Below are 27,930 nucleotides of genomic sequence, written 5' to 3'. Positions count from 1 at the left end.
ATAAAATCAATGGACTGACATTTAAAACAGCTCTTTCAAGTTGCATATGTGATAAATTCAAATTTGGAGCAGACAACCGCATAGGCTGAAGGAGGGAAAGCATTTATTGCCAGTAATAAAATGAGATGTATTTAAAAGGTGGTGGGTGCCTTTCCCCATGGACAGTTTTCAAACTTCAGAGGGCAAGTGATGTCTCTCCAGCCAGGAACATTAGCAGTGCTACCAGGAATTTTTTTTTTCAAATTGTGAGACGTTTTGTTGAGTTTATTCTTTTTGCTCCAAATGTCCTGAAGGAATCATTAGTTGATTTCCTGAAATCCTGAAGAAACAAAATATCATTGATATTTTCTGGGAAATATTTCTGTTTATTAGACAGTAAATATATTCAAATATAAACTATACTCATGAGAACAGTGAACATGAAAGCTTTGGATATTTGCTGCCTTTTATTTCAATTAACATAATTAACATACTTTATTTAACTCTATGCAAAACGCTTAACTTATGCTAATTTATCCAGTTTTTACAACAATATTGTACAGTTGATACCTCCCATTGCACAGGTGTAGAAATGGAGGTTCAGAGAGTTTATTTGGCTGAAGTCTCCCATCTAGTAAGTGACAAGGTTGAGTCCTTATTCCATTTATGGCAAGTTTCTAAACCTACTGTGTCACTCTTCCATAATTTCTTTATTTTAGGCTTTAAGAGTAGGTTCTTTCCTATCAGCACTGAGTGTTACTGATGGAAAAGAAGCTATGAAACAGGGAGACACAGTTACAGTAGACAATATCAGCAGCATCAAAAAGGAAATACTTCTTTTGGGAAGGGAAATGTGGAATTCTTTGTATGTGTTTTTCTGTCTTCTGATTGCTGTGAATAGAGCAATTCGGATGAATGGCATCAACTTTTGCAATTTGATGTTTAATTTCCAAGTATTGATTTTCATCTTTCTTTCATTTCTGAGTTACCTAATGAGGCTGTGGGACGTAGTAACGAAGGGACTGTTTAACTAGAAATCAGCAGGCAGGATGAAATGAAAACTAAACTCTAGAGAAATGGGCAAATGAAAGGTAAAGGAAAATTAACTGAACTGACTAAATGTCATTCAACTTTACCAGTTCAGTTTCTTGATAATGGGAAAGTTACTATTAACCTTAGTAGCTTTTCAGTAATCTTGACTGTCGTGAAAAATCAAGTTTGACTTTCATGAAAAACACTCTTCAGAATTCCATGTAAATAAAATACATAGATATTGAAAACGTTAGTAGATTATTCTGAGTTATCTGGATTTTAAATGAAGTTGAAAAAGTCGCTTATTTTCTAACTTGCTGATTTCTGCCATACACACTCACACATGTATACACATGCATATGTAATAAGTAACAAGTGACACATGAGTTTTATTAAGAAGTATCTCAAATATTAGAGTGTAATTGACTAGTTTAAATTATAATTGCCATAACTGCTTGAAACCAACACATTTTGTAACCTTAGTGAGCATAATAGTGGTTTTATATTCATTTTGAGAAATTTGTTTTTCTCTGCCTGCAGATCCTTATTTCCTATCTTTATGTGCATAACACTCTGTAGGTATTCCTATAAACCTCTTATATTAAAACGTACTCCTTTAAAAGAAGTATCACATTATTTCTAGGTTGTTGGGTAATTGAAAGGAGCTCAGTCATTTTTTAATGTCTTCAATTTGTTTTCATGTTTCCTAGCTTTAAAGCAAAGACTGACAGTGCTAGAGTGAGTGCAAGTGTATGAGAGAAGGAAAAAGAGACTCAGTAATACTTGAGGATTAATTCTAGAACAATAACTTTGTTTGCTAATCCCATTTAAGTCACCTACTGTTTTGGATGTAGTGTATTATATATAACAGATCTTTATCTCAGATTTCAAATTGCGGAAGCAGAGATACTAGAAAGTTGATTGAGATTGATTTTTTTGCCAGTGATTTCATTTAAAGGCTCTTTGTAGGCATTGGGAAAAGGAGGCATAATTAATATTGTTAGTGAACTTTTCTCTTCATTGATAATTTAAATTAGAGAATTTCAAAGTATTGTTTGAGAAGTTTTAAATATATTGGCTAAAGGATGTGTGTTAGTTTGTAAGCTGCCAGATTGCAATATACTAGAATTGGAATGGCTTTTAAAAGGGGGAATTTAATAAATTACAAATTATGGCTCTAAGTTTATAAAAATGCCCAAGCTAAGGTATCCAAGGAAAAATAACTTAATTCAAGGAAGACCAATGGGTCAGGAACACTTCTGTCAACTGGGTGGTCACATGGCTGGCATCTGCTGGTCCCTTGCTCCTGGGCTCTGTTGCTTTCAGTCTCTGTTCCTGTGGGGATTCCTCACTTTGCTTCTGCAGGGCTGGCTTTCATCTCTTGGCTTCCCTTGGCTCTCTTCAGGTTCTGGCTGGCTTGACATCTATCTCATGGTGATGTCTGCTGGGCTCCAAGCATCTCTAACATCTCTGTCTCTGTTCTCCAAGTGTTGGCATCTGTGCCAACTCTCTCTCTCTCTCTGTTGATTGTGTCATTTCTGTCATTTCTCCAAAATGTTTTCCCTTTTAAAGACTTTAGAAATCTAATCAAGAGCTGCCTAGAATGAGTAGAATCACATTTCCATCTAATCAAAAGATTATACCCACAATTAGGCATGTCACATCTCTGTGTAGATAATCTAATCAGAGGTTTCCACCCTGCAATATTGAATCAGTATTAGAAGAAATGGCTGCCTCCATAAGTCTGAATCAGGATTAAAACATGGCTTTTCTGGGGTACTTTCAAACCAGCACAGGATGATTGACTTTCAATTTTTGCGACTTGTCTAATTAAAATGAAATGATTCTGATTTCTTTGTTTCACTTAAATCATTTTTCCATTTGAATGTCATTTAAATGGCTCCTGGCTTTCTTATGGAATGATGCAATTCAGCAATGTGTAGTGGAAGAGTCCTGATTTTACATTCTATTTTTGACTCTAACCCTGCAACCTTTTTCACTTGTGCCATCTCTGAGCCTTGGTTCCTACAGAAAAGGTAGAATCCTAGTCTAGATGACTTGTGATGCTAGGGAAATGGGCAAATGAAAGGTAAAGGAGTATTAATTGAATTGACTACATGATACTCAACTTCACCAGTTCAGTTGAGAAATGACGTCAAGCTCCTACTATTTCAGGCCATTGTTTTCTTAATAGTGGGGAAGTTACCATTAAACTTGGTAGCTTTTATAATTTATGAATTATAATTCTATGATTCTAGAAACAGAACTTTAAATTAAAATGTAGACATGCTCCAGTTTAAGGAAATTTTGGGGTTGTCATTGCCCGTTTGCAAACTAGCTAAACCAGGTGACGATAACTGATATTTGATAATTAAAAACCAATGAAAGTTTTTCTCCCTTTCAAAACATTCATATCAGAATATATTTTAAATGAAAATTCCTCTAGTGTATGTAAAATGTTGATTTGTAAATTTTAATCTTAAAAACTTTTCAGTTATATACATGGGACAAAATGAAATATGCTGCTATTTAACGAACAGCTTTAAGAGATGTTTTCTTTTTTATTAAAAGAAAATTTAGTTGCTTAGACAATGAGTAGAAAAAGTGAACAGTATAATAGTATGCAAGGATTTAGAAAATCTTAATTTCTATCCACAAAGTATGAATTTGTTGCTCTTATTACACATGATTTTCTAGGCCAGGCTTCACCATATGAGACTCTGAAAACTTAGGCCTTAACTTTAGTTTCTGAGTGTGTTAAGGGATATTAAGTAAATTATTTCTAATGCCAGCCATTTGATACTTTAAAGTCCTCATTTCATTTAATATTTTCCCAAAAGGATGTCAAGTTCTGCTGTTGCTGTTCTAGTTTTTCCTCTCAACAGGGATCTAAAGCCAGCTTTGCTCATCTTAGAAATGAAGAGCATTTGATATTAATAGATACTGTGTCTTTCCTGCTTGTTGTAATATGCCACTTTTTTACCACTTATATCTTGTGGCAAATGTTTAATTTACAGTAGAGATGGCAAATGGGTTGGCCTGTATGCTAATTCTGACATTACTGAGTGCCTAAAGTAGAGTCTAGGAGGTTTCTGAGGGGACAGCTGGGCTTTGTGGAAAAGAATGCTGTACTGGACTTTTGAAATCAAATCAATCAGTAAGTGTGTCATGTGTGCTATTACTTCTCTATCATAGCCTTTTATTTCCTTATTTCATAAATTTGAGGAAATCATTTCAATACTTTTAAACCGTTGTATCAGACACCAAGGTTTATCTATTTGATTCTTCAAAGTGTCTGTCCCCCTCCTTTCCATTCTCCTCCTGCCATTTGGGTGCATCCCAGGCCTTCTCTGAATTATTCTTTTGTGACTCTAGAATTCACTTCTTAAATTTGTTGTTCACATGTTGAATAGTTAGCTTCCTGACCAGAGTCCAATCATGTGATTTTCTTTTTGAAAAAAATTTCAATGTTTCCTCTTTGCTTACAGGTAAAATTCAAGCACCTTAATGTGGTGCTCAAGGTATTTTCCTATTTCTCCCCAAGCTTGCCCTTCCCCTCTCTTCTAAGTCATGGTCACTATAGCCAAAGTGGATGAGCAGCTGATCCCCAAATCTGTTGTGTTTATTTATCATTGTTTATGCTTCTCATCATTTTTTTTCTCTTTCTATGGACTGTAAAGTTGTCTTCTCATTTCTCTGCCTGTCCTGAGTTGTCAAGGTTCACCTCACAGCAAACCATGATTTTGCATTAGATTCTTGCAGCTACAATGAATCGCTCTTTCCTTTCAGTGCCTATGTTAAATTTCTTGTATTTTTATTTCATTCTTACTTGTAAACTTGAAATTACTTAAGGTTTTGCATGTCTGTGTTGCCCCAACCAACTTTAAGAGTACATATTTGTTTTATCATTTATTATCAAAAAACCTAACTTTGGGCTTTGGATATAGAAGGTTTTCAACATATGGTTGCTGCCTGATGGGAAGGATGAACCTGGGTACTCACTAAGTAGTCTATATATCTACACCTGTAAAAATAACAGTGTATGCAGTTTAAGAGTATTAAAATGACTGATTTTACCGGTATTCAATAAAAAACATAATTATTCAGTCTTAGTGATATAAAACATTCTCCACAGTTTTATATGCGAAGAAATGAGAAACAAATCATTAAGTTAACTTATGTTGTCTTCAAGCAGAGCTAAGCTAATTTTAAAAGCAGACATTTAATACATTTTAAATACTGACAGATACTTTGCTTAATCTGGGACAGATACTGTGTATTAAAAGAGAAGTAGTAGAATTTGCCTGAGTGGAGTCCTATATAGCATTTCTAAATAGGAACAATAATGAGCAGATCTTTCATCCAAGAAAAATTTTGTGTTGGGGAAAAGATCTAATGAATTAGTTTATGAGTTGCTAGACCACAACAACACATGGCGGTTTCATTTGGGTAAAATCTAGGGTAAGAACAGCTGTTTGGTGTTCTAGCCTTTTCAGGAGGCAATAGGTTTCTTTTGTGCTATATTTCCCAGGGTTGCCATAACAAAGTATTGCAGACTGGGTGGCTTAAAACAAATTTAAAGGATAGAAGTCCAAATTCAAGGTGCTGCCAGGGCCATGCTCCCTCCAAAGGCTCTAGGAAGTAATCTCTTCTTGCTTCTTCCAATTTCTGGTGGCTCCTCATGGTTTCTAGCCATCCTTGGTGTTCCTTGGCTTGAAGATGCAAACTCCTGCTCTGTTAACACTTGGTGTTCTTGACGCCGTCTCTTTTCTTCTTATGAAGATGCCAGTTGTATTGGATTAGCACCCACTACAATTCAATATAACCTTCTCTTACATTGACTATATCTACATAGACCCTGTTTCCAAATAAGGAAATTCATGGGTTCCGGGGCTTAGGACTTAAACATGTCAATTCAACCTTAGCATGTGCTAATGTGCTTTTTTCCATACCCTGTTATTGTTCTACTAATTTTAACTTTGTGGAACAAAGTAATAACAAAATTTTAGAAAAGCCTGACTTGTGATTCTTTCATTGTCTTAACCATAGATTCACCTAAAACTTAGTCAAGAATGAGAAGATGGAAAAGAAAATATTGCTTTCTGTATTTTAGATTGTAAAATCCAACTATATATTTTTGAGGCTAATTTAATTAGGACAGCTGGGAATTGGAAAAAAGAAAAAACAACTTTATTTCCTATATACAAGTAAAAGATGAGCAAATTTACTTAAGTAACTATTCATAAATCATGTCATTTCTTACACTTGTCTGATTATAAAGCTTTGTTGGATTGTCTAAGTAATTTCCTAAGTGCTTGTAACACTGCTAATGTATCTTAAGTACTCAATTGATTTTATTTAGCCTAAAATATTATGTCTTGCTTGATTACATCAAATCTTTGCAGAGACACAGACCTCATTAGCAGTTGTAACTATAGAATTTTTTTTAAGATGCAAAATTATAAAACAACTTTATTTCAATGAAGGCAGTACAAAAGGGAATTAGTTTAAAACATTATGATTGGATATTTCCAGCCTGCACAAAATGCAATTTCTAAAATGAAATTATCGTGTATTTGTATCATTATCATTTGGGGGACCTGGTTTAAACCAGTCATTTTCAACAAGGGGTATCATCAGAACAGCGTCAAAGATCTGTAAAGGTATTTGTGGGCACTTCTTAAAATTCCAGTTTGTTTCCCTATAAGGGACTAACTCCTCTCTGCCATCTCCTCTATGTCCATTTTAATAACCCAGTAAAATTTCTTTTGGTTGAGCCTCAAGCACCGACATCCTCTATGGCCTCTTTTCCTTCCACATCATTTCTGTAACATGGCTGATCACTGTGCTTCTGATGGAGCCTCAGCTTTGTTGACTAAGTGCAGGGACCATGGCACAGTTTCTTGATTCTTTCAACTTCATGCCTTGCTTTGGCCAACCCCCACCCCATTGCCATCAGTCCTGCACATTGGGCTGCTGAAAGTCCCATTCTAAAGGGGCAAATACCATACTGCTCTCTGATTTAAAACCCTTCAATTGCCTGTGTAACCTGAACTTGGCCTAGCTTTTCAGGCTTCTTTCTCTCCTTCTGTGTCCCACCCCCTCACCTTCCCCATGCTCCCCTCTAAACTCTCCTAAATTCTAAGCCACTTCAGATCATTTGCATTTTCTGAGCATATCCTGATGCTCACAACTTGGTTCTCTCTGGTGGGAATGGTTCTGCTTCTCATTTTGTCATGTTGCTTGATGAACTCTACTGATAGTTCAGGCATCACTCTCTCTCTAAGACTTTTCCTTTTCCTTCATAGAGAACTGACTGCCATCCCTTTCTACTGCTGTAGTCTATACTGAATTTATCACGCACAATGCTCATTTTACTGCACATATTTATTTACAAGACTGTCCCCGTATGGAATATAAATAATCTGGGGCCAGGAGTTTTTGTGTTCATAACACATTCTCCAACACCAAATCCCTTTTTCTGGCAGTTAGTAACCTATCCCTGCTGAATAAACATTCAAAAGGATGTCAGACACTACTGTACTATAAATTCTTATAGGACAGGAATTGTCTTATTCACCTTTGTATTGTGCTTAGAACCTACTTCACTGTCTTGCATATAGAAAGTGCTTAGCAATTAGTCAATGTATAGTTTGCAGAAAGGAAAGTAGAGACAAGTGGTGAACGAGAAGGCATAGAGGCCAGAAAGAGTGCAACATCAATTTTTTAAAATAAAATCACTTATATAAGATAGGAGGGAGAAGATGTGTTTGGGCAGTTACCTATGCTTGTTTCATTTGGTTAACATTGACGATTTGTAGACCTGTTTGTAGCCTGGGTTCACAGTTGCTACTGAACCTTAAAAATTTTTAGGGGGCCTTGTAGATGAGTACCTTGGAGTCAAGAGCCCATTTCTGGTGAGATCACCTGCAGCAAGGATGACAGAAACCTGTTAGGAAACTATTTTAAGTCTCCCTATCCCAGCTGATCATTTATGTTTACAAACAAATTTCCTTTACATATTAATTCCTCCTTCTTCTAAATTCCATCATTGATTCTGCAAAACTCACAATTCTCTTAGGTAAGTCTGAATTGTCCAGTGATCCAAACAAATTATAGAAGCTGTTGCTTAAAGGCTAAAGGAGAAGAAATAAAAAATGCTGACAATTTAACCTTACCTTTATAGCCGTAGTATCAGTCTCCTTGTATAGCCTGTGTATTGATTGACTCCAGACAACCCTGCCTTTAGAGAGTTTCATTTGTAATGTTGAGCCTGGAAACTAGGATTACTTTGTTTTTCCCTGAAGAAGTAACATTCAGCAGCTGCTAGACAAAGAGTTCGAGAACCTAGTCATGTGATTGGGAGTAGTGGCTAGAAGGCAGGAGCATCTGAGTTGACATCGGATCGAGTAGTTTTAGCATCTGTTTTCTCCTCTGTGGTGATTTGTGAACCTAGCACAATCATCAGCTTTTGCTTCGTGGACAGATGATCAGCATTACCTTCAAATCATGCTTCATGTGCTAGATTGACAATTGTCTCTAGAGAAACAGTAAGCTCTGCAAAAATTGCCATGCTACTAATTGTTTAAAGTATGTGAAACTCTTTGCCTACTTAGCTGTTAGCAGGTGAGCTGAAATGTTGTTACTGCTTTCAGAGTGGGCGGGAGGAAGTATTGAAAAAATAACACACTAATCTCAAGCTTTGCAGCATAATTGTGGGAAATGGTATAATTTACTAAGGGGCAGAGTACAGTTTTAGAGCTAGAAAGATCTGGATTTAAATTGTAGTTCTGTATATTTTCTTACCAGCTATGAGAGTTTGGATAAATTAGTTAATCCCTGTGTGTTTTGATTTATAAATTCCTTCTCATGCAGTTGCTATGAGGGTTATATGACATACCATTGATAAAGTGTATGGAAAGTTTCTGTTACTTAGCAAGGGATTCTTACTTATGTACTGGCATTCTGTGAAATAGTTGGAAAACCATGGATAACAAAGAGTATGAGGTTCCAACCTCATACTCTTTGGAACCATTCTGCATGCTCATTGTATGCCCCTTTCCAATCCTGGTGTCGCTTCCTTGGAGAGCAGGAATTTGAATGCACCTGTCAAAGAGTGACCTTTGCCAAGCTCAGTAAACTCTTCTTTTTTTTCTCTGCGGTCTCACAGAATCCTTACTGTTGTTGTAAAAGATGTCACTATTGACATGCCACTGGCATTTGAGTCATGCCTTTTTGCTACAGGATCTGGCTTGTACTCTTGCTGTCTGTTTCCCTGGACTCCTGCTTATTAACTCCTGGGGCAGGTCTCTATTGACTTACTGGGTATTTGTGGTTCTATGTGATCTATCCAGGGTCATTCCCAGTCAGAAGCCCCTTGGTAAGACTGTCTGGAAGTAGTCAGCTCTTTGTATCCATATGCTCACAACTTTTGCTCCATGGCACATACTTCACATTTCTAGCTCCAGGAATTCTGTGTTGGGTCCCTGTTTTTGGATCTAGGTCTCCAGTAAGGGTTTCATCCTCTTTTGGGAAAAGGGTCCTTTCAGGGACTTTTGCTGTACTTTTCTGCCATCACAGATAGCTGGGGCCAATATTAAATTCTCAAAAAGAAATCATGAGGATTCCATTTTCATTTTTTCACGAAACTCTTAGGCCCTATTGATAATGCTGCCAGAATGCAACATACCAGAAATGGATCACCTATTGAAGGAGATTTATTTGGTTGCAAGTTTATATTCTAAGGCTGTGAAAATATCCACATTAAGGCACCAACAAGAGGTTACCATCACTCAAGAAAGGCTCATGCCATCTGGAACATCTCTGTCAGCTGGGAAGGCATCTGGTTGACATCTGCTGGTCCCTTGCTCCTGGGCCCCATTGCTTACAGCCTCTGTTTCCTGTGGGAGTTCCTTACTTGGATTCTCCAGTGTTGGGTTTCATCTCTTGGCTGCCCTTGGTTCCCTCCAGGTTCTGGCTTCCTGATCATCTCATGGGGAGATACATGGCAATGTCTCTTGGGCTCTGAATCTTCAAACGTCTGGGTCTCATGTGGGCTCTGAAGCAGTTGTTCTTTAAGTACCTGCATCTGAGGTTTCTCTGGAATGTTTTGCCTTTTAAAGGACTCCGGTAAACTAATCAAGACCCTCCTTGAATGGGTGGGGACAATCTCCATCTAATCAAAAGGCCACATTCACAATTGGGGGTGTTGCATCTCCGTGGAAACAATCCAGTGAAAGTTTCCCACCCTGCAAGATTGGGTTAGGATTAAAACATGGCTTTTCAGTTTTAAACTGGCACAGGCCCTTTTGAATTTCATGGATGTAAATAGGAATTTGGAGGAGTAGTAATACCCAGCAGCCATGGGAGCATTAGGCCATTGTCACCCCATGTTATTCTGCTCCTTGTTCCCCTAGACACCTTGTCTCATGTTTACCCCATACTGGTTGCAGCTCTGAATACTTTGTACACATTAGCTCACTGATTCCCCAAACAACTCTAAGAGATAGATGCTATTATTATCTCCTTTTACAGATGAAAAACTGAGGCATGCAGAGTTTTTGGTCACATAGCTAATCATGCTTGTAATTATGCTTGTAAGTAGTAGAGCTGGTGGTTCCTAAGTCCATACTTGTAACCACTGTAGTATGCTGCCTCTTCAGTGTTAATTACCATTGAATTGGTTCATGGCATTATGTGATTGAAATCTAATGTTGTTAATCAGTCTTCATTTTATGGATATTTAAGTTTTCTAGAGTTTTAAAAATTATAAGCAATAGTAAGAAGAATGTAATTGCGTATACCTCTTTTTTTTTCCAACTTCTATTCTTGATATCCTAGACTGTATTTCCAGATACAGACTGGCATATCAAAAAGAATATGCATATCCCATTTTGGTAAATGTTTTTAAACTCTAGAAAATGTACCAAAATAGGACCCTATCTGGTTTCATGAGAATGCCAATTTCCCCACAGACTCTCCAATATTAGTAAAGTGGATATCAGTATTTTTAAAACTGTGCAAGCCTCCTTCTTCAGGACACTGATTGTCCTCCACAACATTCACAAGATTTCACCCTGAATTTTACGTGTTACTAGGATTAGTGGGTTCCATCTCCTCTTTACCTCAGTTCATGTGAGTCTACCCACTTTCTCACCCTGTCTCTGGGCCTTTGCTTTTGCCATGCAGTCTGCCTGGAGCACTCTGTAACCAGATCTTCACCTGCCTACAATCTTTCATTCAGTTCTCAGGTCAAAGGTCCCCTCCTCTGAGAGGCCTTTATGAAGTGGGCTTCTGAAGTAGTCATTCACATCCTTCTATTTTTTTTTTTTTTAACTTTTTTTTATTCTATAGTATAACATAGATGCAAAGCGAAGAAATAAAACAATAGTTTTCAAAGCACTCTTCAAAAAGTGGTTACAGGACAGATCCCAGAGTTTGTCATGGGCTACATATAATCCTCTCCTATTCTGTAGCAGCTAGAAGGAAAAATATAGGGGGCTAGAGGGCTTAAATATTTTTTTATCATCACAGTTGACTTTTTTTCCCTTCTTTTTTGTGAACAATAACATATATACAAAAAAGCTATAAATTTCAAAACACAGCACCAAAATTAGTTGTAGACTGTATTTCAGAGTTTGACATGGGTTACAATTTCACAATTTTAGGTTTTTACTTTAGCTGCTTTAAAATACTGGAGACTAAAAGAGATACCAATTTAATGATTCAGCATTTTTTTTCATTTGTTAAGTCTTATCTTCTATGTATAATTCCACCATCACCTTTGATATTTCCGTCCCTCTCTTTAGGGGTATTTGGGCTATGGCAGTTCTAAATTTTTGATATTAGAAGGGTCTGTCACTAATATGGGGTAGGGAGATGGAACTATGATGTTCTGGACAGGCTGGGCTAGGTTTCAGGACTTATCTGGACCAGGGACCCATCTGTAGGATGTAGGTTCCTGGAAAGTTACTCTAGTGCATGGAACCCTTGTAGAATCTTATATTTTGCCCTAGGCGTTCTTTACAATTGGCTGGAATGGTTCTGGTTGGGGGTTGTCAGGTTATGATAGGTAGCAAGGTCTACCTGAAGCTTGCATAAGAGCAACCTCCAGAGTAGCCTCTCGACTCTATTTGCAACTGATATTTTCTTAATTACACTTCTTTTCCCCCTTTTGGTCAGGATGTAATTGTTGATTCCATGGTGCCAGGTCTGAATTATTCCCTGAAAGTCCTTTTCCACATTGCCAGGGAGACTTTCACCCCTGGATGTCACATCCCATGTAGCGGGAGCCAGCAATGATTTCACTTCCAGAGTTTGGCTTGGAGAGACTGAGGCCACATCTGAGCAACAACAGAGGTCCTCCAGAAGTAACTCTTAGGCATGCCTATAGGTAGTCTAAACTTCTCCGCTACCTACGTCAGCTTCACAAGAGTAAGCCTCATGATCAAGGGCATGGCCTATTGATTTGGATGTCTCTAAAGTTTGACACAGTATCAGGGGAGTCCCTGATGGTAAGGTTTAATAGTTCTGTAGTCTTTCTCCCTTCTCTCAGGGGACTTTGCCAATACTTTTTGATTATCTGTTTCATATACTCGAGGATGTTTCTAGGCATTACAATAATCTATACAGGATTAAAGGACCTCTTTCTTATTCTATGCTTCCTGTGTTTTATTTGTTCAAATGAGCTATACAAATAGGTTGAATTAGATTATGCGCTACAGAAAATTTCAGTTCCAGATCAAATAAACCTTTCTTCCATTGGTCTCCAAGAGAATGTGTGGTTCTAAAATATAGACTTTGTCTCCTTACCCCTATGTTCTGAAATACTTTAGCCCCAATCTGTTCGACTTCATTCTTATCTCTAAATATTAGGTTATATATATATATAACCTTTTATTTTATCTCTAAATATTAGGTTATATATTATAAAACAGCCTCTTGAAATCCAGAAATGATAATCACCACTCTGGACTTAATGTGTCTGCTCTAAAAGCTTACAATCTAGGCCCCTGTTTTCTATAAGCATTTTCTAAAGGTGGCCATACCATTGTTTTTTTGTTTCTGGCTTATTGAATGAATACGTCCCACATGTTCATTCACATCATTGCATGCTTTACAACATTGTTCCTTTTTGTAGCAGCATGACCTTCGTTCATAAGTATACACCATCATCTGCCAGTCTACTTCTCCGTCAACCCATCCTTCAGCCACTTGCATTCATTGGGCATCATGAATAGTGCCTAAAATCCACAGTCCATCAATATTCTCAATTTTAGATAATTTCATTGTTCCCAGAGGACAGAAAACCAATAAACACACCCCCACCAAATAGGGAATCTAAACCTCCTCTTAACTCTTGTCCCTACCCCCATTATTTACCTCTGCTGTTGCTGTGGCAGTGCTGATGGTTTACTTTTGAACATGGCTCATAGCATACAATACCAGTTTTCCCCTTGTACCCTGGACTTAAACAGTCTTTATACAAGAGTCATATCTTTGAAGTAATTCTTACGAGAACTCATTCATATTTCTAGTGAGTCAGTGGGACATTTAGGTCTATACAGCCCCTTTAAATCTTGCTCATCTTCAGTATGGTAATATTACTTCTAGACCTACTAGAGAATCACCTCCGCTCCAATCTATTTACTTACATTGGAGCTCATTAGCTATCAGTTCACCCATCTCTAGCTTCTGTGTATCTCTAAGTCCCTTGTATTCTTTATTTTGAGCCTCTGATTATACCTTTATGCTGGTCATAAAAGTGGAATTATACAGTATCTGTCCTTTAGTGTCTGGCTGATTTCGCTCAGCATTATGTCCTCAAAGGGTCATCCATCTTGTCATGTGCTTCAGGATGCCTTTTAATCTTACTGCTGCATAACATTCCATTATGTGTATATATCACATTTTGTTGATCGACTCTTCTGTTGATGGGCATTTGGTTTGTTTCCATCTTTTGACGATTGTGAATAATGCTGCTATGAACATCAGTGTGCAAATGTCTTTGTGACTTTGCTTTCAGCTCTTCTGGGTATATACCAAATAGTGCTATTGCTGGGTCATAGGGCAGCTTGACATTTAGTTTCCTAAGGAACCGCCAAACAGTTTTCCATAGTGGCTGCACCATTCTACATTCTCACTAGCAGTGCATAAGTATCCCAATTTTCCCACATCATCTCTAGCAGTTATAGTTTACTGTTTGTTTTTTCATAGCAACCATTCTTATAGATATGAGGTGGTATCTCATTGCAGTTTTGATCTGCATTTCCCTTATGGCTAATGAAAATGAACATCTCTTCATGTGCTTTTGAGCCATCTGTATTTGCTCTTCAGAAAAATGTCTGTTACTATCTTTAGCTCATTTTATCTTTGGGTTGTTTGTTCTTTTGTTGTTGAGTTGTATGATTTCTTTGTATATACAGGAAATCAAACCTTTGCTGATATGTGATTTCCAAATATTTTCTCCCATTGAGTTGGCTGTCTCTTTACCTTTTTGACAAAGTCTTTTGAGGTGCAGAAGCATTTGATTTTGATTAGTTCCCTTCATCTATTTTTTCTTTTGTTGCTTGTGCTTTGGCTGTAAAGTTTAGGAAGCTACCTCTTATTACTGGGCCTTCAAGATGGTTGCCTACATTTTCTTCTAGAAGCTTTATAGTGCTAGTTCTTATATTTAGGTGTTTGATCCACTTTGAGTTAATTTTTGTGTAGGGTTTAAGGTAAGGGTCCTCTTTCATTCTTTTGGCTATTGAATCCAGTTTGTCCATGCCCATTTATTGAAAAGACTGTTTTGTCCCAGTTCACAGGATTTGGGGGCCTTGTCAGAAATCAGTTGACCATAGATTTGGTGGTCTATTTCTGAACTCTTGATTGATTCCATTGGTCAGTGCTTCTATCTTTGTGCTGGTACCATGCTGTTTAGACCACTGTGGATTTATAATGGGTTTTACAGTTAGGGAGTGTTGATCCTCCCACTTCGTTCTTCTTTTTTAGGATGCTTTCAGCTATTTGGGGTCTCTTTCCCTTCCAGGTAAATTTGGTAGTTAGCTTTTCCAAATTTTCAGAGTAGGTTGTTGGAATTTTGATTGGTACTGTGTTGATCTGCAGATCAATTTAGGTAGAATTGACATCTTAACTATATTTAGCCTTCCTATCCATGGGGAGGAAATTTCTTACTGCCTATTTAGATCTCCTTTGATTTCTTTTAGCAATGTTATGTAGTTTTCTGTGTGCAAGCCGTTTACCTCCCTAGTTAAGTTCATTCCTAAGTATTTGATTCTTTTGTTTGCTATTTTCAATGGAATTTTTTCCTTAACTGACTCCTCAGCTAGCTCATTGCTGTGTATAGAAATATTACTGATTTTTGCACATTAATTTTATATCCTGCCACCTTGCTGGATTTGTTTATTAGCTCAAGTAACTTTGCTGTAGGTTTCTCAGGTCTTCTAAGTGTAGTATCATATCATCTGCAAATAATAAGAGTTTTACATCTTCCTTTCCAATTTGGATGCCTTTTATTTCTTTGTCCTGCCTGATTGCTCTAGCTAGAACTTCTAGCACAATGTTGAATAATAGTGGTGACAGTGGGAATCCTTGTCTTGTACCTGATCTTAGGGCAAAGGCTTTCAGTCTCTCTCTATTGAGTACAATGCTGGCTATCAGTTTTTCCTATATTCCCTTTATCATATTGAGGTAGGAATCATTTGATTTCTATCATTTGATTCTTATCTTTTGGAGTGTTTTTATCAGAGAAGGATGCTGAATTTTGTCGAATGCTTTTCAGCATTAATTGAGATGATCATGTGATCTTTACTTTTTGATTTGTTAATGTACTGTATTACATTAGTTGATTTTCTTGTATTGAGCCATCCTTGCATTCCTGGTATAAACCCCACTTGGTCGTGTTGTTTAATTCTTTTAATGTGCTGTTGGATTTGATTTGCTAATATTTCATTGAGAATTTTTGCATTTATGCTCATTGGAGAGATTGGCCTGCAGTTTTCCTTTCTTATAGCATCTTTGCCTGGTTTTGATATTAAAATGATAGTAACTTCATAAAATGAGTTAGGTAGGGTTCCTTTTTCCTGAATTTTTTGGAAAAATTTGAGCAGGATTGATGTTAGTTCTTTTTGGAATGTTTGATAAAATTGCCCTGTGAAGCCATCTGGCTCTGGACTCTTCTTTGTAGGAAGATTTTTGTTGACTGATTGAATCTCTTTACTTGTGATTGGTTTGTTGAGATCTTCTATTTCTTCCCGAGCCATTGTAGCTTGTTTGTGTGTCTCCAGGAATTTGTCCTTTTCATCTAGGTTGTCTAGTTTGTTGGTGTATAGTTGTTCATAATACCCTTGTATGATTTCTTTCATTTCTTCAGGGTCTGTGGTAATGCACCCTTCTCATTTCTGATTTTGTTTATTTGCGTCCTCTCTCTTTTTTTCTTTGTCAGTCTTGTTAGTAGCCCATTACTTTTATTGATTTTTTGCAAAGAACCAACTTTTGGTTTTATTGATTGTTTCTATTATTCTTTTATTCTTCCATTCATTTATCTCTGCTTTAATCTTTGTTGTTTCTCTTCTATTTGCTCTGGGGTCAGTTTGCTGTTCTTTCTCATGTTACTCCAAGTTTGTTGTTAAGTCTTCGTCTTTAATATAGGAATTTAGGGCTATAAATTTCCCTCTCAGTACAGCCTTTGCTGCATCCCATAAATTCTGAGAAGTTGTATTCTCATTTTCATTCATCTCCAGATAGCTAGTTATTTCTGCAGCAATTTCTTCTTTGACCCACTGGTTGTATTAGAGTATGTTATTTAATCTCCACATATTTGTGAATATTCTTATTCTTTGGTGATTATTGAGATCAGGCTTCATCCCATTGTGATCAGAGAAAGTGCTGTGAATAATTTCAATATTTAAAAATTTTTAAAGACCTGTTTTGTGCCCCAGCGTATGATCTATCCTGGAGAATGTTCTGTGAGCAGTGGAGAGGAATGTATGACCTTGTGCTTTGGGGTGCAATGACTTGTATATGTCTGTTAGGTCTAGTTCATTTATCAAGCTATTTAACTTCTCTATTTCCTTGCTGATCTTCTGTCTGGTTGTTCTGTCTATAGAGGAGAATGGTGTATTGACGTCTCCTACTGTTATTGTTGAAACACTTGTCACTCCATACAGTTTTATTAATATCTGTTTCATATACTTTGGAACTCCTTGATTGGGGACATAAACATTTATGATTGTTTTATCTTCTCAGTGAATCAACCCTTTAATTAGTATATAGTGTCCTTCTTTGTCTCTTATGATGTCTTTACATTTAAAGTCTATTCTGTCCAATATTTGTATAGCTACTCCTGCTTTCTTTTCATTCACACTTGCATAGAAAATCTTTTTCCATCCTTTCACTTTCAATCTATATCCTTGTGTATAAGATGAGTCTCTTGTAAGCATCATGTAGCTGTATTATGTTTCTTAATCCATTCTGCCAATCTGTACCTTTTAATTGGCAAGTTTAGTCTGTTAATATTCAAATTTATTACTGAAAAGGCTTTTCTTGATTCTACCATCTTATCTTTTTAATTTTATTTGTCAGATCTATGTATTCATTTCCCTCTTTCTCTTTGTATTATTTAGATTACCTTTTGTGGTACTCTTCAATTCTGTGCCCTCCTCCTGTCTTTTTTTCAGCCAGCAGTACTCCTTTTAATATTTCTTGTAGGGCTGGTCTCTTGTTGACAAATTCTTTCAGGACTTCTTTGTGAAAATTTTAATCTCTCCCTCAGTTTTGAAGGACTATTTGGCTGGCTACAGGATTCTTGGCTGGAAGTCTTTCTCTTTCAGGATCTTGAATATGTCATATCACTGCCTCCTTGCCTCCAGGGTGCTAATTGAGTTTAGTCTTAACTCAGTCTTATTGAATTTCCTTTGTATGTAGTAGTAGATTGTTTTTCTCTTTTTGCTTTCAGGATTTTCTGCTTCTCTTCAACATTTGACAAACTGATTAGTATGTGCCTTGGGTAAATCCTATTTGGATTTATTCTGTTTGGAGTTCTTTGAGCTTCTTTGACTGGTATATTTATGTCCTTTATGAGGGTTGGGAAGTTTCCCCCATTATATCTTCCACTACTCTTCCTAGCCCTTTACAACTCTCTTCTCCTTTTGGGACACCAATGATTCTTTTATTTGCATACTTTGTTTTGTCTATCATTTCTCTGAGTTCCCATTCATTTTTTTCCATCTTTTTTGCCATTTGATGTTTTGAGTCTTCGAAGTCAATTATCCTGTCCTCTATATCACTTATTCTTTTTTCTGTTTCTTCAAATCTAGTGTCGTGTGCCTCTAGTCTGGTTTTTATTTGGTCAAGAGAGTCTTTAATCTCTGTGGTTTCTGCTATTTTTCTATTTCTTTCAGGTTCCTCTTTATGCTCTTCTACTGTCTTCTTGATCTCCTTTATGTCATTTGCTACCACACTTATTTTATTAAGTAGACTTGTATGAACATCTTTCATTAGTTGTTCCGATGTCTGTGTCTCCTCTGGTGTTTTAATTTGGTCATTAGGCAGGGCTATATCTGTCTTCATTGTGATATGCTTAGTGATTTTCTGCTGTCTTTGTTGATGTAAATATCTGGATTGATTTGCTTTGTGAGTTGATTTCTCTCAGTAGTCTAAGGCCTTGTGTTTGCAGATGGTTGTACAGCAGGGAGCAGGGCATGGGGTGGAACACTCAGTATGGTGATTTGTTTCAGGTGCAGGTATGGGTGCAGTTTGGGGATGTTATGCTGATGTTTGTGAACATTGGTGCCCAGCGGCCAGGGAGGATGTAGCAGTGTGGGTGCAGTGGTCTGGGGGGCATAATCCTGGTGTGCGCTGGTCTAAGGCACAGAACCCTTTGTGTGCATGCATAGAGCTGTGGCAGCAGGTCGGTATTGCGCTTTAGTTGCATAGGGGCATATGTGACCCAGCTGAGGAGGTCGGCGCTTTCTCAGAACTGGGAAATGAGGCCGAGGGCTGTGCGCATGCACATAGAATAGATCTCAGAATAGTGCCTGGAATATAGTAGATATTCAGTCACTATGTACTGAAAGAATAATTTCGAAGAATGAATAATTTTGAATAAATGTGACCTTTCTCCTTGATTGCAACCAATACTCCAGGGAAGGGAATTTAATTCAATTTAGAGAAATAATAGTGTTTTACACACTTAATCACAGTTGGTTATTTCAGCAGTGGGCATCCTATCAAGCTTGTCAAATTCATGAAATTTTCTAATTGTAATGAAGTTTAAAAAAGATGACAGTCTCTTCTTATGTGCCAGAATTTTACAATGTAAGGCTTAAAAAATCTGGGCATCCATGTTTCCACCGTATGCCCCATGGAAGTAGGGGAGGCAATTAAAGAAAATAAAGATGATTGAAGTAGATAGTAGGTGCCTACAGAGAAATGGAGACTTGCTGTTTCTGCCCCTGTTTTGGCTCTTTCCATAGATGTATTCCTGAATCTGGGCTCTATAAAACATCTCTGAATTTTTATAACAATTTTCCCTCTTTTCTTTCACATAACCAGATGAGCTGTAATGTATAAAGTTAATAATTGCCTTTATCACAGGAGAATACCATGTTAATATTTATTTTGTTTGCATATCATTGCTTATCACTAAGTATGATCTTCTATGCTCAATGAACAATTCTTATGAAATGCATATTCATATCTTTAGTCCATTTTTCCTTTGGGGTGCTTATATTTTTTCTCATTAGTTTTACAGAATATTTTGTATAGTTATAAGCTTAAACTTTTATCTATCATGTGTACAACAAATACTGTATTTTAACTTTGTCGTATCATTTTCCACATAGAAGTTTAAAATGCACTCATTAACAAATCACTTATTCTTTTCTCCTGGCTTTTTGTAAAGTATAGCAAGTATTAATCCATGCCAAAAACAGGATTTTATTTTAGCTTCCAGTCTTTTCTACTTGGTTGTTGTTAGTGTTATTTTGTCTATAATTTACTTTGAAATATTTCAGTAGCGAATATGTCATATAGATATGTATGTTAGATTATAGAGTTAAATCTTAAGTAGAGTTAAATTTGAAGTATTCCTGTCAGGAGTGCCATCTCTGGATGTGGTGAGGTAGCATTTGAAGTCTAATCAGGATTCCACATGCCAGCTATGGAGGGTTTTATGTTTACTATTTTTGATGTTAGAAATGACTTTCTTTCATTGGCATAATTTGTGGTGATCTGATATGTGGTTTAACCGAGTAGGTGGTTATATTAAAAAAGACAGACAATAAGAGTTAGAGAGGGTGTGGAAAAATTGGAACCCTCATGGGAATGTAAAATGGTGTAGCTACTTCGGAAACAAGCTTGGCAGTTCCTCAAATGCTAAAAATAGAGTTTGCATTTGACCTAGCAAATCTAATCCTTGGTATTTACCCAAAAGAAATGAAAACATGTCCACACAAACACTTGTACACGAATGTTCGAAGTATCATTATTCATGATAACTGAAAAATAGAAACAATGCAAATATCTATCAACTGATGAACAGAATGGTATATTTATATTATTATATTATTTATTATATATCATTTATAATATATTAATATATAATATATTATATTATTTATAATATATTATTTAGCCATAAAAAGGAATGAAAGTACTGCTACATGTTACAACATGAACGAACTGAAAAAACATGCAATATTAAAGAGCCAGTCACAAAAGTCAATGTATTGTATGATTCCATTTATATGAAATGTCGGGAATAAACTCAGAGAGACAGAAATTAGATTAATGATTCCCAGGGGACTGGGAGTGGAGAAAGGAAAAGGGAGGGACTGTTCATGAGTACAGGGTTTCTTTAGAGGTGAAGTTGTAAAATTAGGTAGTGGTGATGGTTATACAACTCTGTGAATACATAAAAACCACTGACTTTTATATTTTAAAGTAGTGAGTTTCATGGTATGTGAAATATATCTCACTAAAGCTGTTATTTAAAAAGGATTTATGGTTTGGCTAGAAATATTGGGAAAGTCAACAGGCCATGTTTATCTAAAATCCTGTGGTTATGCTGTTAGGGGTGCTAACACTAGGCTGCTAAGCCTAAGAACTCCTGGATCCTGGGAGCAGAGTGCTTAGAGGATTCTCTAAGACTAACCTGGCCAGAAGGTTAGATAAGTCTTGCCACCAGAATATGGTCAGATCTGCCTTAAGGTGCTGTTGGAGTGGAACAGGATGAAGGGAGCTGGAATTTTTTGTCATTGTCTGGGTCCTGCTTGCTGATGAATGTTGTTTTGGCAGACTGTGGTCTGAGATTTCTTTCATGGTAACATAAGTTCTGAGAGTGAAGTTATTGTGTCAGAGGGCTGCACAGACCTCACTTCAGCAACCTAAGGCAACAAGATAACTGCTCTGGACAATTTGGTCATTTTTAATTATCAGTTAATGCACAGGAAAATTATTGCCTTTATATTTATATATATCATGCCTCCAGTCACTTTAGTGAACTATCTTAATTTCAAAAGCTTTTGTTCTCTTGTTTTTCTCTCTAGGTACAAAATGAAATCTTATAAAAGTAATGATAATTGAATTTTTTCTTCCCAATATTGTCTCTCATTTTTATTTTATGTATTATTTTCTATAGCTTCCAAAATGATGCTAAATTATGACATTATTTATAGGTGATTTGATTTTTTTGTCTTCATTAATGTAAATAGTCAGTATAACCATCAGAAATCAAAATTAAAAATCAGTGAAACAATTACAAAATTACAACTCGACCACTTACTATTGCTGTGATTTGGACCACTCCATTTAACCTCTCTGAATTTATTATCTCATTTGGGAAATGGAATCTAATAATTATTGCAACTTTCTAGGATTTTGGTAAGGGTTAATGAAATGGTTTATGTAAAGTGCTCAGGACAGGGCTTGGTCACTGGCTCAGTAAATAGTGGACATGGGATTTGTGAAGGGAGTTCACACTGGGCATGATGAGGGGAAAAACAGGTTCTACCTCCTAAGGCACAGCAATGGGGGAGAGGCTGAAAGATGGACTCACAGTTCCTAGAAGATAGAATATGGTGAGGAAATTTCAGGGAATGGAATTGTCGGTAAAATGTGAGTATGGAAAGATGAGGTGGCACGGTTAGTTTGGGGGACTGCAAACTGTTTGAACTATCTGGAGCACAGACTATTAAAAAGAATATGAGAGAGATACAGTGGAAGACGTGAAATCCTGGTGGTCTTAAAGAAGAATGGAGATATAATAATGGTCAGAATGAGGCATGTTTTTAATGCTTAATATTAAGCATTTGCCGTTTCTGTAGGTAATGGATTTTATGCTAGGGCTCGAATTGGTCAGATTTTTACTAGAAAGGATCTATGGGGGCAGCATTGTGGATGAGCTTGGAGATGGGAGGAAGGAAGACCAGTTAAGAGATCTAAGAGCTGGAAAGTAGTTGGGACATGGAAGCAGATGTCAGTTGGTAGAAACATTAGGGTTGAGGGAGAGAGAAAGGGGAAGGTAGCTTCCAGGAGGCTTGCATGGAATAGAGGTTGAACAGTGCTGCTGTGCATTAGTTTCCTATGGCTATTGTAACAAATTACCACAAACTTGGTGGCTTCTAACCACAGAAATTTCTCTCTCATGGTTCTGGAGGCCACCAGGCTGAAATCTGTATCACTCCACAGGAATTGAGGTGTTGCAGCGTGGCTCTCCTCCTCCTGGAGACTCCAGGGATAATTCGTACTTAGCCTCTTCCAGCTTGTTGTGGCTGCCAGCTTTCTTTGGCTTTGGCTACATTGCTCTAATTTTCAAGGCCAGCATCTTCAAATCTCTCTCTTCTCTAACTCAGGTCTCCTTTTCTGTGTCAAATCTCTGTCTGCCTCCCTCTTCTAAGGATCTGTGCAACTGCATTTAGGGCCCACGCTGATCTGATAATCTGTGGTGATCTTCCCATCTTAATGATCCTTAATCAGAATCTGCAAAGACCCTTTTTCCAAATAAGGTGACATTTACAGGTCCCAGAGATTAGGACATGAGGTATTTGGGGTGGGGGGTGCATTATTCTGCCCCCCATAGCTGCCATTCACTAAGGTAGTAAATAGAAGAGTCACCAGGTCTGTGGGAAAGATAGAGTTTAGTTTTGTATAGAGTTTTAGGTTTTTAAGAAGACAGACTTCCTGTTCTCTTTTTAGCCTGTGTTTGCTAACATAGGTGCTTTGTTTCTTTTCTTCAGCTGCGACCAGGTATTTTGCTCTATACCTTTCTGAAAGCTTTTATCTCCTTGAATTAACCTACATTATTTCAAACCAGTGAGTACTTCTATTTGTGTCAGTTCAGGCAAACCAGAGCTCTAAAAGTGTCAGATTCTGATAAAGCCTGGGCTTCCTTTTAAGTAATTTCTAAGACTATCAATCACAGTAGAAAGCCTCAGAAGAAACATAAAGTTTTTCACCTTTAATTATCTTACCACCAAATTTCTTTCAGTGTGTAAACCGGATTCACCCATGCAAAGATGGAAACTGTATTTTTTTATACTGACCTTTTCAGCTCAATGGTACTTACTTAAATAAATATTTTAAACAACCAGCTTCAGCAAAAAACTTGAAGAATAACTTATTTTATTTTATCCCATCCTAGCTTCTGAGGGGTAATATCTGTCATTTATAATAAAGTTCGACCTGTAGGCTCAGTCAGTAAGAGGATGCTGCTGAGCCTAATTTTTAAATTCTATTTGCACAGCATCAAATTTGAAAGTCTGTTCTTATTTTCTTCAAAGCGAGATAATCCTTTTAAAAACTTTCCGATGCCCCTATCCTTCAGTATTGTTTGATTCTAGCAGGCTTTGGCTTTTCAGTAAGTTTCAGTTTCAAAATACTTCCATTTTTTCATTTCTAAAGCTTAACATTTTGTTTGTGCACAGTCTGTTACCCCTTGCCATAGTAGTCTGGGGAAAATACTTTTTCCTTTACTTTGTATGCTATAAATACCCAGAGATAATGTTTTCAATGAATAATGCAAAAAAAAAAAAAAAGTGAGCCAGAGAGAATTAAATACTGTATTCAAATCACTTCTAAAGATTGGGTAAGCTTCCTTTTAGTTACTTGGAGATAAGCTTTGATTTCCATGCCTTTATGCAAAAAAAAAAAAAAAACCAAAAAACTCTGAAAACCATTTTTTATGTATTAGCATTATGCTACACACACCCCCACACAAACACACACACCAAGAACGTCTGAATTCTAGTTTATAAGACCATTTAGCACCTAAAATTAGAACCCTGGACATGGCCCAGTCGCATGGAGCTTGTTTGTATTCCTAGAGTGTATTCTTAGTTGGTTTTTTCTCTTTTTTGCAGTTAATGGATTACTTATGAGGGCAAAGGCCCCAAGTGCCACCTTCCTCTTCTACTCTGCTTTCCATAATAAAACCCCTCATCCTAGCTAAAGGGAAGAAAGGTGTTGCTTTTGAATGGATATTAAAACTGCTGATGCATTTTACAGGTGCTTATTGAACTCCTGCTTATATGAAAGCCTGTTTTAGGTTCTGTGGCTGTTTAAGAAATCTATTTGGTAAAGACCTTATGGCTGTCAGTGGTCCTGAGATTACACTGAATAATAAGTAAATAAAAGGGCCCTAGCCATTTCCTAAAAATTTTAATGAAACCCAGAATTGTTTGGTATATTGATACAGGACAATTTGCATAAGAGATTATGAAATATAGAAGTGTTGCTCTCTGTTCACATGGGGAAAATTTATGCTGGGCAATGTTTTTAAAATGATAAAACATTGTTTGACTGTATAAATTTTCCTGTGGAAAATTAAATAGAGCAGTTCCATTCAGCTGTAGAGGTTGAGTCACTTTATGTGTTGTTTAAGCTCTGCTGACCATAAGTGGAAGTGGCAGAGGTTTTTTTTTGAACAATATATTGTATATTTATTAAATTAGCATTTAGCATCACAAATAGTAAAACTTGTCTTTACTCTGAAACTGTTAATTCTGAATTTCATGTGCAGACCAAGTAGATTTTCTTTTCCAAATTGCATTTGTGGTAAGATGTTGATATTTGTTTCCTTTTTAAAGAATTAGAATTTTTTTTTTTAACATTTGCTACATGACTAGCGGATAATATTTTGTTAGATTATTTCATTTATTAATTAAGAAAGGATAGTTAGCACTCAACCTGCACCCTTTGGATTATCTCACTTACAAATCACTTTTCACATTGAATAAATAATATTCTGTGTTTATTTTACGTATGGAGAATTACGTAAAATAATTCTCTTATAATGAGGTTTCTCTTATAATGAACTGCTACTTTATATACCATCCAGTATTGCTGTTGAATTATTTGTTAGTTTTGTCTTTCCAGCAGAAAAATCAGGTTTCTTGAAATAAGAGAACAAGTATTTATTATTTATTGTATCCTCAGTAGTGCCTAATTAGGTGTTAGGTACAGAGTATTTGCTTGAAAAGTACTTGTAGAATTGTACTGAAGTTTAAAGAGGGATTCTATTTTCTAGATAGACAGAGACAAACCTGAGAAGTCATTTTGAAATGGCTAGCTTGCTGTTTAGTATGGGTCTTGGAATGCCAGAAGACAATAAATCTACAACAATCAAGAAAATTTTAATATTCATGTTGATCATTCAGTGTCTGAGTGTTTGAGCTAATAGCTACATGGGACTCCATCTTCCAATTGAAGGATCCCTTTTTGAACATAAAATCAGAACGGTCAGATTTACCTGATGAGCTGTTTCACTACTGACATCAAGGGAGATTAGCTTGATATACCAGTCTGTATTAAAAAGGAATAATACCCATGAGGATTGAAAAGTAAAAGGGGGAGGGAGGGAAGTTTTTCTCCTGGTTGGTCCTAGAAATTCTGAATTCTTGTTTATGCTCGCCTAGTTTAGGCTTCAATGCAAAATATGCCTGCTTGCGTAATCCACTATTTCTTCACATAGAGTTGAAAGTAATTGGTTAGGCCTTGGCTTTAATTATGCTACTCCAGTTATATTCCTTTAAGTCTGTGGTCCAGTCATGTTAATTGGAATTTGAGGCCAAAGCATTCCTAGACAACGCGGTCAATTTATAGATTATGGTTCTGATAAGGTTATTTCTTTAGGTAACTTTTCTAACTCATACGTTGTGTTTTTCAATAATTTCAGTATTACTCTCTTGCCTGTTTTGGCTATATCTAGATTTGTAGGATAGAAAGGAACGTTCAGAATTTTTAAACCAGTGGAGAAGTTCAACATCATGTTATAAAATTCTTGGCTCCCCAACTCAAGCTTTCCCACATAAAAACTGATGATGAGGGGTGTATGCATGTGTGTGTGTTATTTTTAAAGCAACTCTTATGGAAAACAAATATGTTTTTCTGTGAAGAAGTATGATTAAGTTTGGCCTCCCATTTGGGTACTTTCCCCTCACTCTGTAGGCAGCATCTCTTTCCATGCTCATCTGTGAATAGGAATCTACTATTTCATACTCTCGTGGCTCAACCATTAGGTATAATTGGTGGCCTTCCATGTCTTCAGCACTTGTAGGAAAATAGGTTGTTTCTACTGGGCTTGTTTAGACAGTATGATATTTTGCAAAAAACAGGGGTTTTGTATTCAGGAGGATTGGTTCCATTTGGTTACTCTATTTGCTCAGTCGTTCCCTCAACTTCTCTGAGCCTTAGCTTAGTTGCTCTTTATAAAACAGCCTTCACAGCAATATGTATCTCATTTTACTTAATGCAAGCGTACTTCGTTTCTAGGGTAATATTGGGAAGATAAAAATCTTGCAGTCCTACTATAAATCCAAATTGGATGATGCATTTTAACAATCACCATATATTTAAAAAATCACCTTATACTTAAGAATATTTTCCATTTCCACACTGCTTTAGTCATGTCTGTTTGGCTGAAGCAGTCTTTTCAGAACTGACTGTGGTTGGATATAGTCCGTTCTATTCATGTGACCAAGGTATAGATAAAATTGTCAAATAGCAATTGGAATATTAAATTGCAAGTTTAAGGTAATAAGTTATAAAGAAGTTTGATGGAGTTTTTTATCATATAAAAAATCCAAGGTATTTTTTTTAAAACTTCTTATTCTAAAATACTTTCAAGTATAGGACAATTACAGAAATAATACAAACCCCATAAGAGAACATCATTATTCCCTCATATATCCAGATCTACCAATTTTAACATTTTGTAACATTTCCTGTATTATTCTGTCTATCCATCTGTCTATTCATCTATTTATTTATCACTCCATTTGCTGAACACTTGAGAGTGGGTTGTATTCAGCATGTTCTTTGAACAGTTAATACTGTAATGTGCATTTCCTGAGAAGAAGATTATTCACTTATGTAACCATTTAAGTACCAGTTATCAAGTTTAAGGAATTTAACACTGATGTGAAACTCAGTCTGTTCCAGGTTTTTCATATGTCCCACCCTTTTCTTCTCCCTTGATAAATTCTATCCAGGTTGATGTATTGCATCTAATTACATTGTCTCTTTAGTTTCTCTCTCATTCTTTCTTTTCTTAAATTGTGAGAACATACATACAACATTAACTTTCTTATCTCAGTCAATCCCAAGCATACCTTTTAGTGACATTGCTCATATTTGCAAACTTGCAGTACCCTCATTTCACCCGCTGCTGTTAAAACTTTCCCCCCTTCACCAGCAAAAATCCTATGCGCATTATGTGTTAACTCATTGTTCCCTCTACCCCCAGGGCCCCTGCCAACATCTACTCTAATTTCCAGCTCTACGAGAAATTAGATATTTTCTTTGTAGTTACAATGGGACTTAGATTTTACACCCTAAATCTATAAGCACCTTGTTTACTTAGAGAACAGTTGTGTTGTATGTTCCTGTACTCCTGTCCTTCTACCATTATGTAGTTCTTAT

The 27,930-nt window shown here is 36.5% G+C and overlaps 1 protein-coding gene and 1 long non-coding RNA gene across 3 annotated transcripts in view; one reads left to right on the top strand and one right to left on the bottom strand.

Annotated features, from left to right (window-relative positions):
* The window catches only part of CPNE8 (copine 8), a 236,060-nt gene that overhangs the window by 7,989 nt on the left and 200,141 nt on the right, over positions 1-27,930 (top strand). The window lies entirely within an intron of this gene.
* On the bottom strand, positions 91-27,707 carry LOC143691677 (uncharacterized). Its single transcript, XR_013179648.1, has 3 exons — positions 27,621-27,707; positions 7,794-7,938; positions 91-319 (listed from the first exon to the last, which is right to left on the bottom strand). It is a non-coding gene; the product is annotated as an uncharacterized LOC143691677 (long non-coding RNA).

This window comes from Tamandua tetradactyla, chromosome 7, assembly GCF_023851605.1.
Source record: "Tamandua tetradactyla isolate mTamTet1 chromosome 7, mTamTet1.pri, whole genome shotgun sequence".
NCBI classification, from domain to species: domain Eukaryota; kingdom Metazoa; phylum Chordata; class Mammalia; order Pilosa; family Myrmecophagidae; genus Tamandua; species Tamandua tetradactyla.
The sequence above is the reverse complement of the archived record's forward strand: the minus strand, read 5'-3'. Positions and strand labels throughout refer to the sequence as shown.